Source organism: Marmota monax, unplaced genomic scaffold (assembly GCF_021218885.2).
Source record: "Marmota monax isolate L192 unplaced genomic scaffold, Marmota_monax_Labrador192_F-V1.1 WCK01_AAM20220418_F8-fsc00009, whole genome shotgun sequence".
Classification (NCBI taxonomy): Eukaryota; Metazoa; Chordata; class Mammalia; order Rodentia; family Sciuridae; genus Marmota; species Marmota monax.
Window position 1 is genome coordinate 5,920,163 of NW_026694710.1, and position 13,835 is coordinate 5,933,997.

A 13,835-nucleotide genomic window follows, 5' to 3' on the forward strand; every position below is an offset into this window, starting at 1 on the left:
CTGGACGAATTTTTCATTGTATAAGTCTATTTTGTTTTGTAGATGAAGTTAAGTCTAACTATTATGTAAGATCAAAGCTTGCTTAATTATTTGACAAGATTTTGCTAAAAAGCTTAGGCCTTGCTAAGTTCCCAAGGTTGGCCTAGTACTTGCAATTCTCCTGTATCACAGGTATGTGTTACCTCATCTACCTGGCTGCTCACCAATAACTGGAGATAATATTTGCTAAGTGCAAGGTACGTTTCCATGTGATTGCCATGTATTAATTAATTTAATTTCCACAAATACTCTGTGAGGTAAGAATACTCTCACTTTTGACAGTACAGTAATATAATACAGAGGTAGGTTACTTGTGAAAAGTTCTGCAGTTTGTAGATGTCATTCGTGGTCAGGATCTGAAAACAGAGCGATAGGTTCAAGTGTCCAAGAACTTAACTGCCCTGTTTTGACTTTTGATTATGTAGCTATTACCCCCAAAACATGTTCTCCCATTTGATCACCTCTTCTTATTGTTATTATTATGATCCAGGTTTAGCACATCTTTTACTTGAAATCTCTTTTCTTATTATAGGCTTCTATTACAAATATAAAAGATTGGGTACCTTAGGTAGCAGATACTTATTTCTCACAGTTCTAGAGACCAAGAAGTCCAAGACCAAGCTGTCAGAAGGTTTTATTGTTGCTGAATTCTCTCTTCATAGCTTTCAGAAGTTCACCTTCTTGGAATGTCCTCCAATTGTGGGGAGAAATTGATATCCCATCTCTCTTAATTTTCTTATAAGTATACCCATAATGTTATAGAGGTTATTTCCTCAGGACCTCACTTAAACTAAATAATCTTCCCAAAGCTCCATGTTAAAATACTATTGAATTGGACATTAAAATTTTGACTTATGAAGTTAGGGAATTGCAAACATTCAGTCCATAATACATCCTAAATGAGCTCTTTTCATTTATTCTTTCCTTTAATCTATGCACAATGACTAAGTAATATTTTAAATAGGTTGATTTTATCACATCACTCTGCTAAAAATTCAGGATAAAGTAGAAAAATAAACAACAAACAAACAAACAAAAAAACCTGAACTTTATTTGCAAGACACTGTATATATAACCTGGTCCTTCAGCAAAAGAGTCTCATCTCTTTCTTTCACTCTGCCTCTCTCTTCTCCACTTTATCCTCAGTGTGCCATAGTTATATTAGATAATCTGTTCATTATTTATGCTCAATGGAATTAGCCAATTACAGAAAGTCAAATATCACATGTTATCACATGTATATGGGATCTAAAACAACCAAAGTCAGAGAAGCAGAGAGTAAAATGGTTTGTACAGAGATTGAGGATGGGGAGTTGATGATCAGATAGAGTTCTTAGAAGGTATCCTTGAGACCTGAAAGAATATATTTTTGAATATTCTCACCACAAAATGGCAAGTCTTCTACGTGATAGATATGTTAAAGAGGTTGATTTAGTTATTTCACTCTGAATTCATGAATCATGATATCACTTTTCACATCATAAATATGTACAATTATAAATTGTCAGTCTATAATAAAATTTTTAAGAATAAAGAAACTGATGAAAGCCCTTTTTTAAACTCAATCAGGGTGTGTATGGGAGCATACTCTTAATAAAAGAGTTAGAGAAATAAATAGCTGAAATTCATGTAATATGATAAATAGCATACAAGCATATTCAAATACAGGTATCACAGAGTACAGGTTTTATAAAATATTTGGAGTGGGACAAAAGTATCCAAATGTAATTTCAACAAACTTGACTTTGTTAGTTTCAGAAATTCTTGTAGTAAGGAACATGGGAAATGGGAGTGGGTTGAGTATCAAAAGCTTTTTTGAACTTCCTGTATATGGCAAGAGTCTTGATTTAAGTTTACTTTTCTTATTGGAAAAAAATGTTATTTTTATGAGATATAAACAACTCTTTGTCCTTGAGAAGACAAAAAAACAATCAAGAATTCCACTACTTGCCAATAGTAATCAAGTGTTCTATTGTTGAGCTGTTCTTATTTTCATTGTCACTCTTTGTTGTTCTTTTAATAAGCATCGAATGGTATTACATTATCTCTTAGAAAAAAATCCAAAATTCCTAAATGAATTGTTCTTTGAAAGCAAATGTGAAGAGTTTTCACAGGTGGTAGAATTTACTCATAACAATGACTGTTAAGTTTTTGTGGAAAAAAAATGTGTACACAGAAATTAGAGGGTTTAAATACAGAAAGTTATAGCCCATGTAATTATTTTTTGTAAAAATATAATTTTTCTTTTCTTCTTTTTCCCATACTTATTTTTATCTAGTTAGTTATTTAACTTAATTTCTTGCAGTTGCACACATTGGTGAGATTCACTGTGGTGTATTCATATATACACACAGGAAATTATGTTACATTGATTCTACTGTTTTTCTTTTTCCTAACCTCCCTCCCCTTCATTCCCACGTGTCTAATCCACTGAACTTCTATCCACTTTTCCCCTACCCTTATTGTGAGTTAGCTTCCACCAATCAGAAAAAAATCTTGAGCTTTGGTTTTTTGGTATTGGCTTATTTCACTTAGAATGATAGTTTCTAGAGCCATCCATTTACCAGAAAATATCATGAAGTCATTCTTTTGGATTGGTGAGTAATGCTCCATTATGTATATACACTACATTTTCTTTATTTTTTCATCAGTTGAAGGGCACCAAATGACACCATAGCTTAGCTATTGTGAATTGTGCTGCCATATACATTAATATGGCTGTGCTGCTCTAGTATATAGATTTTAAATCCTTTGGATATATAATAAAGAGTGGAGTAACTGGGTCAACTGGTGGTTCTGTTTTTAGGTTTTTAAGAAATTGCCATGCTTCTTTTCATATTGGTGGCACCAATTTGTGCAACATCATCATCATCACCAATATTTATAGGTACTTGTATTCTTACCTTTTTAAATTTATTTTTATTCTAGTTAGTTATATATGACAGCAGAATGCCTTACAATTTATAATACAAATATAGAGCACAACTTTTCTTATCTCTAGTTGTATATAAAGTAGATTCATACTATGTGTGTCTTCATACATGTATTTAGGGTAATGACACCCATCTCATTCCACCATCTTTTTACCTCCATGCTCCTTCCCTTCTCCTCCCACCCCTTTTCCCTATCTAGAGTTCATCTAATCCTCCCATGCTCCCCCTTCCAACCCCAATTTGAAGCACCCTCCTTATATCAAAGACAATTAACATTCAGCATTTGGTTTTTGGGGCTTGGCTAACTTCACTTAGAATTATATTCTACAACTCCATCCATTTACCTGCAAATGCCATGATTCTGTTTTATTGCTGAGTAATATCTCATTGTGTATATATACCACATTTTCTTTATCCACTCATCTCCTGAAGGGTATCTAATTTGGTTCCACAGTTTAGCTATTGTGAATTGTGCTGCTATAAACATTGATGTGGCTGTGTCCCTGTAGTATGCAGTTTTTATGTCCTCTGGGTACAGACTGAGAAGTGGGATACCAGTTTCAAATTGTGGGTCCATTTCAAACTTTCCAAGGAATCTACATACTGCTTTCCATACTGGCTGCAATAATTGGCAGTCACACCAGGAATGTATGAGTGTGAATTTTCCCCCACATTCTTGCTAACTCTTATTGTTGTTTGTATTCTTAATAGCTGCCATTCTGATTGGAGTGAGATGAAATCTTACAGTAGTTTTGATTTGCATTGCTCTAATTGCTACAGAAGTTGAACTTTTTTTTCATATTTTTATTGATTAATTATATATCATCTTCCTAGAAGTGTCTGTTTAGTTCCTGAATTCATTTATTGATTGGGTTATTTGTTGTCTTTGTATTAAGATTTTTGAATTCTTTATATATCCTAGAGATTAGTGCTCTATCTGATGTGCATGTGGTAAAAATTTGCTCGCATTCTGTAGGCTTTCTATTCACCTCACTGATTGTTTCTTTTGCTAAGAAGAAGATTTTGTGTTTGCATCCATTTACTCATTCTTGATTTTAATTCTTATGCATTAGGAGTCTAATAGGCACCTAATAATCTAAAAGGTACCTAACAGGCCTATAGGAGTCTAATAGGGTCTAATAGAGTCTAATAGGGATATAATAGGTGCTATAGGGGCCTACTCTGACATGATGGAGATTTGGGCCTACATTTTCTTCTAATTAGCACATTGTCTCTGATTTAATTCCTAGGTCTTTGATCCACTTTGAGATGAGTTTTGTGCAGGGTGAGAGATAGGCGTTTAAATTTCATTTTGTTGCATATGAATTTTCAGTTTTCCCAACACCATTTGTTGAAGAGACTGTCCTTTCTTCAATGTATGTTTGTGGCACCTTGTATAATATAAGATAACTGTAATTATGTGCATTAGTCTTCGTGTCCTCTATTCTGTACCATTGATCTACCATTCTATTTGGTGCTAATACCATGCTGTTTTTTTAACTATTTTTTTTTTTTAACTATTGCTCTGTAGTATAGTTTAAGGTCTGGTATAGTGATGCAACCTGCTTTACTCTTCTTGCTAAGGATTACTTTAGCTATTCTGGGTCTCTTATTTTTCCATATGAATTTCATGACTGCTTTTTCTATTTATATGAGGAATGTCATTGGGATTTTGATTGAAATTTCATTAAATCTGTATAGGGCTTTTGGTAGTATGGCCATTTTGAATTGGGCAGTCACTCTGTTGAGTTAGCAGCTGCTGGGGGTTGGGGGGAACTAGAAAACTATGGGTACCTGGCTATCTGGTATTCCACATTGTTAGTTGCCCATCTTAAGATGGTAATAGAGATGACCCAAGATGGAGGCGGGGGTGGGGTGTGGGTTAGGGGGTAATAGCATTGTGCAATGCATTCAGAGACAAGCTCTATCGTGTGCAATGCTGTGGCTGTTGGCTTTTTTCAGAGCCTGGGATGTCCCCAGGTGCAGGCAGGCTACTCCAAGCAGGGGACTATGGTAGTTGTTGCCAAGTCCCAAGATGGAGGCAAATGGGGGAGCCCCACATTGGTAGATGGGGTCCACACGGGACCGGCGGCCAGAGTTTCTGTGTGTGTATAGTGATGAGTGTCCTGCATTGGAGCAGCATCTGGGAATTCTGTGATGGTGCTGATGCTGGTGGTCCCACTAAAGTCCCTGGAGTCTTGCGTGGGCAAGTAGTAGTGGGTCATGTTCTAAAGCTGAGTCTTGGAGCCCTGCAGGCAGCATGGCAGCTGTGATTCCTGCGTGGAATCAGCTGTGGAGGGGTCCTTTATCATTCTCAGCAAAGCAGTATTTCCACTAGTTGAGACCCAGGTCACAGAGCCACACAGAACACTGCCTCCCTCTGGCCCATCATCTTCCATCCCCTGTAACTTGTATTCTTAATAATTGCCATTCTGACTAGAGTGAAATGGATTCTCAGTGTTGTTTTAATTTTCATTTCTCTACTTGCTAGAGATTATAAATATTTTTAATATTTTTTTTACTCTTCATATTTCTTCTTTTGAGAAGTGTCTATTTAGTTCATTTGCCCATTTATTCATTGGGTCATTAATATATTTTTTTTTTAGTGTTAAGCTTTTTGAGTTCTTTATATATCCTGGAAATTAATGCCCTATCTCAGGTGTAGGTGGGAAAGATTTTCTCCCACTCTGCAGGCTCGTTTCTATCTTCACACTCTTGTTTTTTTTCCTTTTCTGTGAAGAAGCTTTTTGGTTTTATGGCATTCCATTTATTGATTTTTAAATTTTACTTCTTGTTCTTTAGGAGTCTTGTTAAGAAATTCATTTCCTGAACCATCATGTTGCAATGTTGGGCCTAGATTTTGTTCTAGTAGGTGCAAGGTTTCAGGCTTATTTCCTAGATTCTTGATTCACATTGAGTTGAATTTGTGCAGGGTGAGAGAGAGGTGTTAAATTTCATTCTGCTTTGTATGAATTTCCGGTTTTCCCTGCATGATTTGTTGAAAATACAATCTTTTCTCCAATGTATGTTTTTGATGCCTTTGTCTACTATGAGATAACTGGATTCATGTGGTTTTATCTCTTGTTCATAAACTCAAGTGACTCATGGTCTTCTATTAAACATTTAGTGATTCTTCACATCCACTCTAATAGAAATGACATGTTCATATCAGGAACAATTTTTAAGTTAAAGAGTTACACAATCCTCTTAGAAAAATCCTCATGAGAATTCTATAAGTCATAGTGCTGTTGTGAAATATGCTTTTAGAGTTTTTTAGAGTAAGACCTTTAATGGTGCTTGTAAAATCCATTCTTCCTTATGAAAGCCTATTTATGGGGAGTGCCCAGAAACATTTCCTAGATTCATTGATGTTTCCTTGTCTTATTAAAATGTTAAGTTCTTCAAACATCAGCAATAAACTTTTTCTAAATAACTTAATTAGAATGCTTCAAGATGCAAAGTTTTTTTTTTTAATGTATGTATCATGGATAGAAGTGCTTTTTCTTATACCAAGGAGCATAGTGGCATGCAGCTTAAATAAAATAATTTTTGCCAGGTTCATCATATATAAGTTCCATTTGTAGCATCAGATGAGTCCAAATGCCTTGAGAACTATGAAGCAAAGTATTTCTAAATGACATGATACTCTTTCCTTGAAGCTTTACATGTAGTTTTATAATTTTATTTCAAATAAGCAATAGGATTCAACATGGTCATGCATACAGATTGCTGATTTCTAATTTTGTTTGGTTGATAAGCTTTTTACAATAGGTTGTACAAATGCATTGCTGAGTACATCTGGCAAATGAACAGACTTATACATCAAAGCCATTGGATTGTCAGAGCTCACCTATCTTCCTCTTATTGTTGATGTCCCATACCTATGTGTGACTTTTATTGTGTCCTCTCCTCCAGGTGAATGCAGAAAAAGTGTTGTTGACTTAAGTAAGCATGAACGCATTAACTTAACATCTGTGATTTGAAATATAACACTCCTGGTAGAAATAAAATTTAATACATAATTAACAACTGATTGGGGTTGTAGTATAGTATGTATGGGACATGAGGGATGCAGATCTTTATGAAAACATTTAGACCATGTGCATAAAGAACACCTTCAGGATAAGCTGTGCTCTGAGGCATGTGGAATATACAAAGGCAAAACTATTTGTTGGTTCGTACTTATCTTATTAACCAGTTCATCCTCCTGAGTTTAAAAAACCCAAAGATTTTAGGAATCAACAATCTGTATGCATGACCATGTTGAATCCTCTTGCTTATTTGAAATAAAATTAGATGTTAGATAATTTTTTTTTTTTGTGATGATTGTGATAGGGATTCCCAGCAATTCACACATTCATGGCAAGCACCCAGGCAATTAGTTTCATCCTTACCTCAAAATGAAATGCTTTAAGATACTTATTTATTACAATAAGAGAGGGAAAAGTAGAAGCGGAATAAATAGGACCCCTTTGGAGCAGTTGGCTTGGATTTTAGTCCTGGCTCTATTGCATTCTAGCTTTGTGACTTACCTCCAGGCCAAACTCTCAGGGAAATAAAAGACTTTTCATGTGTATAGATCAACATCTCTGAAATCCAAAAAGATCTCAAAAATTTTAAAAATGTATATTTTAACTTCATTGGCAAGAAAATATAAATGATAAATAGTATACCTATTCATATTCCATTCTTCCTTACGAAAGCCTATTTATTGGGAGTGCCTAGAAAAATTTCTTAGATTCATTGATGTTTGTTTGTCTTATTAAAAAGTTAATTTTGAAACATATAAATGTGAGTGTGTGTGTGTATACCATAAGCAAAATCGTACATCTATGATTTTACTTTATTTTGTACTTGATTAACAAATATTTATCATATATATGTATCTTTTTCTAAAGTGTCTAAAATCCAAAGTCCCTGTTAGTTTGAAGTAAACACATTCATGGTCCCTCAGAATTATTGTGGATTTACCATCATTAAATCAATAATTCTGAATTAATTAAACATAAAGTTCAGAGGATACTAATTCTTACTAATTTGACACCAACTATTTACCCTGGGTAAGGTTCTTCTATTGACAGACTAGCCTACAGGATCACACTTCCTGTGTGTATTTTTATTTGCTATGAATATAAAGATAGGAATAGTATCACTTTAGATGATATAGAGAGGGAAGAATTGAGCAATTGAGCATTTGTTTATTTATAGTTTATTTATACCTAAGCTCTAATACTTTTAAAGCCAATATGATTAAAAGAACACATACTCTTACATTTTTGGAAGTAATAACTGGAGAAATAGATATATTCAGGTTAGTGGATTTTATTTTATTTTATTTTTCACATTTGATGTTTTACTTTTTTGGCTTACCTTCTTCTCACCTTCTCCCACAATGTATTATTTTGTTGGCTAAATGACAATGGTGATAATGGTATATAGAATAGTTTCTCTTCTCAAAAAAACATTTTTATAAACCATAAATCCAAGGAATGCTAAAAAGAAATCACATTATAAATTTGAAGATATTCATTAAGTTTTCAGCAAATTAAAGTATTATTGTCTAAGTTGTATATATCTACAACTGTCACTATCTACTTCTATAACTTTTTCTATGGATGCAGACCCATGATGGTTTCTTCAATGGTTTTATGATTGTTTTCAACTATCACTGTTTTAGTACACTTAATCATTTCACTGAATTATATTTCAAGACTACATCTTGATAAAATTAACAAATTGTTTTTAATGGGAGGCAAAGTATATTTTCATATTAGGATCAAACTTGGAGTAATAGAGAAGACACAGAATTATTCATAACCAAGATATGATATTTGTTAAGAATTTCAGACTGGGTGACAGAGACAGAAGTTGTAACTAATAGCATATATCTCTGCTGTAGCACTGCTTTTTCTATCTGCAAAAAGTCACCTTTCTGTGATGTGTGAAAGGTTGTTTGTTATATCTAATTGAGGGATACAGTTTTCAAGCTGTGTGTAGGTGATACATGAATTTTTCACTCCTGCTGACAAGCACATTGACTACTGTGTAATTCTTTAAATTGATTCAATCAAACCCATGCTGTTTATGCTTTTAATTGATTAAATTAAAACAGCATTTTAAACTTTTAATCATTCCATTAGACAGGGGTCCACTTGTTTGTTCATGCCCAAGCCAACTCACACGAACTGTGGCTTTTTAACTTGTAAATTCCCACCAGATGGCACTTCAACTTATTTGGCAGCAAGAGTAGTCTGTAGCATCACCACAAACCAAAAGGACACTCCTATTTTGGGGTGCATGCTGTTAACAAGCCAGATGGAGATGAATGAAGGTGTTCACTTTCCCCGCCTCTTCCTGAACATATAGATCATTTGATGTCACGGTCCCCAGAAGCAGAAAGATTCCTCCTAGAGACACAATATTAATGATTGCTGATCAAAAACTTACAAAAGATATGTCAATCAACTTAGAGAAAGTACAAAAAAAATACTGTGGCCTGGAATTAGAGCTTTAGATTCTGATCCCAAAGCTCTACTATGCCAAAGGCACAGGTAAGCAACACAGAGGTACACTGTAGAGAATTCCAAACTAAATTCCAACTCAGTGACAGTTCCCTGGTTTTTTGTTTTTTTTTTTAATCATCACCATGCACCATCTATTCTAAATAATGTCAGTGATAAATATGTTTCCAAAAATATTTTCTTGGCTCAAGTTCTAAATAATTGCTAATTGTGAATTTTGTAAAAATATATGTGAATGCAAAATTAGCCTGTTTATACTTATTCTTTAATTAACATTGTATGAATAATGGAAGTTAATCCAGAGAAACTGCAGAGTTAGTTGATCTCAGACACACTTGAGTTCCACTCTACACATTTGCTGAAAGATTAAGTAATTATTTGAAAATTGTCACATTTGTCTTAGGTACATTTCTTGTCTCTAGTCTCATTGCTACTCCATATTCCTGTGCTTAAGAAGCAGCTTCAAAATAAATAGTGTTAGCAAGCAAGCATAATGACAAGGAAACAGAACGTCACTTTTTCATCTGTCATTGTGCGTGACCACCTGAAGTATTAATTTCTGTTTAAATTTTAACACAAAGGATGGGCTGGGAGGAACAGAGTATAGGTATTAGTCAGGGTTTTCTACAGGAAGAGAATCAAGAGGAACCATGATTATTAAAAAGGGAATTAATTAGATTGGCTTACCAGGACAAGAAGTGGGATAGTCCTCAATGGTCATCTGCAGGCTGGAGAGCTGGAGGAAGAAATAGCTGCACAATCCAAGAGTTTGAAGCCTTACAACAAGAGGAACCAATGATGCTACCCCAGTCTGGGACTGAAGGCTTCTGGAAAATCCCTGGAGAATCACTGGCAGAGGCTGCTTTGGAAGAGTGAAGGAGTGAGAGTCTAATGTCCTCAGGCAATTGCAGCAGCAATTAAGAACTCCTTCAAGAAGCTGCTGCTTCCTTATTCTTCCAACTTTTATTATATCCAACACACCATCCTATTGGATGGTGCTGCCCATACTTAGGGAGAATATTCACTTCAGTTTGCTATCCCACATGCCAATCATTCCTAGACACACCCTCATTGACACACACCTGAAGACTCTTAAACCTTGGCATTCTTAATTCAATCAAGTTGACAATTTAAATTAACCATTACAGTACAAAATATAGGATATAGTATTTTGGTTTAAGTTAAAAGGTAGTTCATGCATTAAATATTTTGCTAAATTTGAATAAATTTTTTAAATTTGCAATTTTTTTCTATTTAATTGTTTTAAGTAATAAATCAGGAAGATAATTGTTATTCTCAATATATTAATAGAAATATTTTTATTGTATGAAAGGTGTCTTTTAAAAAAGATCTTCTCTGGGTGTCAAATCTCTAGGTTATAAATTAATTGAAAGAAATTACATAGTACCTCTTTCTAATAGAATCTTACTGCCACTCAAATTAAAAATATATTATTCCTACATAATATGTCACACAATAGCCAAATATATAGTGAATTAAACACAAAATTGTGAAACATAGAGTAATAGTTAATAAAGTATTATAAAATATCTTTATGACCAAGGAATGAATGAAATTATTTTTAAAATTCACAAAAATTATAAGGCAACAAATATTGAGAATTCCTTCTCATATGATGAGACTTTTTTCCTAAACGAACACCAGAGATAAATATAATAGATATAATAGATTACCGAATGGAAAAAGAGATTTACAGTGTTTGAAACAAAGAAAGCATTCTTATCTAGAATCAATAATTTACTCTTGAAAATAAAAGGAAAAAAAGACGAGGCTGGGGATGTGGCTCAAGTGGTAGCGCGCTCGCCTGGCATGCATGCGGCCCGGGTTCGATCCTCAGCACCACATACAAACAAAGATGTTGTGTCTGCCGAAAACTAAAAATAAATAAATAAATAAATAAATATTAAAAAATTCTCTCTCTCACTCTCCCTTTAAAAAAAAAGGGAAAAAAAAAAACATTGACCTCAATCAACAAGTGCACAAAGCTATCAATTATGCTGTGATGTTCCAAATCATTAGTAATCAGAGAAAGAGAAATTAAAGAAAGCAATAATGTTACTTAATTATTAGTGTATTAACAAAATTAAAGGTTCACAGTGCCAAGCATAAAAGTATGAAGGGTTGTGGCCTCTTCATACAGCAGAGCAACTGGACATTTCTTCGTTACTCTGTTTTCGTATATAATACAAACACAGACATCTTATAGTAATGCGTAGAAATGAAAGGTGCATGTTAAACGCAGAGAAATCATTGCTGCAATGGAGAGAAGATGAGAATAGAACATTTGGTAGAGTTCATTCAGTTTTATTATATATAGTCTTACATTTTGGGTTCATTTTTCAAGACTGAAACTGAATTCAAGCATCTATTTATATAGTTTGACAGATAATTTAAGTTCATAATCTATTCATATAATTTTCATATAACTATTTCTCAGATGACATCCTAGTTAAAATGATTTAACGTTGAATTTCATCTGTATATAATATCAACATTTCCCCATCACAGAAGCATTAAGTAATCGGTGGGGGATAGGTAGAGTAATTATAGATTGCAAAGATTCCATATCTCTATGCCCTGGACCTGAGATCTTGAGTGCGAATTACTAAGGGGACTCAAGAAGAGGAATGACCTGAAATTGTCCATTGTTTATTAGTTTACAGCAATGTGTTTTTAGTGAAAACTGTTGTTTTATCTCTAATATTTAAATTTTCCTTCAATGTAAGCATAAAGCAAGTAGAGATTAGTGTAGACGTATGGATCTGAACAACAGGATTCTTGGAGAAAATATATTTGAAAAACCATATTAATTGAAACTCTACTAGATATGGAAATTTATGCAATCAGAGGTTTTATTTTCCTTTGGTACTGGAACCTAAGCCTTGTTTAATATTGCATTTCTCAAATTTTGGTTCATTGAACATAAATCTCTCTTTTATCTTATTTCATTTTCATATTGAATATCACATCAATATTCTGAGAAAAGAAAAGTTTTGAGGAAAACACTACTCTAGATATTTTTACCTCAATGATAGTATTTCACTGTGAATTGAACTAGATTAATTTAGTTGGAAGAATTCCATTTAGCCCTCTAAACAATTTTTTTAAACTTCTCTCACCTTAGTAAAAGAATAGAAAAGACATTTTGTATTATTACGTTTGTACCTTTTGTGTTCTCATTTCTCTGTCAGTGACCATTCTTCCAATCAGATAGAGGAATCTTTGTTACTTCTTTAACACTTCTACCATGGAATCTTGAATGTCTTTCTGGACACAGAAATATTGAAAGACAAAACATTTGCTTTGTGGAATTCAGACTTACTTTTAAAAAAGGCACAAAAACAAAAAAGCAAAGCTTCCTATGTAGTGAAGAATGTTCTAATGTCAGAACAAACTGCTGAGTTTATGTAGAGAAAGAACCAGATAACTTTAGGATAGAAAAGCCTAGAGATTGTGACCTTGTCAGGAGGAAAAGGAAGAAAAAGATTTGATAAGGTAGGTGTTAGAACCCAAAATAAATTTGTTGGTTGAACCTGACATGATTTAGACTTAGAGGACCACACTGAAGGGACTGGAGACAGCACTGGGCTGTGGACTGTGCCCGCCACAATCTATTTTCTACTAGGAAACACTCAGGCAAGAATCTGAGCCAGTACTTCAGACCATCTGTAACCATATGAGTAAGCACCAAATACCACTTGTCCTCCTTTGACACCATCATCCAGGGATTTTATAACAAAATGGTTCTGTGTCTTAGAACTTTGCTGACAGAAAATGCCTAGATGTGCACTTCTCTTTTTAATTATTGAGTGATACCTCCCTGCAGAAAAGAGGGAACTATGGAAGAAAGGAACCTGTGCTTAAGTAGAAATGCACACCTGTTATCCACTCTGTTATGCTTATAATGCATGTAGAAAGAGAAATCTTGTGAAAGAGAATGATGGAGAAAGTTCTTCTCCCTAAGGCCTAGAATATTTACACTGATTTTCTACTTCATGATTTTTTTTTTTTTTTGGTAACTCTCCCTAAGAGATCCAATATATTGGGTCAATGAATGCTATCTAAAGAAGCATATAAGATACCAAACACACACACACACACACACACACACACACACACAGAGAGAGAGAGAGAGAGAGAGAGAGAGAGAGAGAGAGAGAGAGAGAGATTAAAACATATTTTAACTCTCCCAAGAAAATTTCTACTTTAGAGCACCAAAATTATATCTTTAATTGCAGACCTAGGCAGGGGGATTGAAAGGGATTAAGATCCCCTTGGAGAGCGCAGTATGTAACTAACAGGCAGCTGTTGTTTCACGATT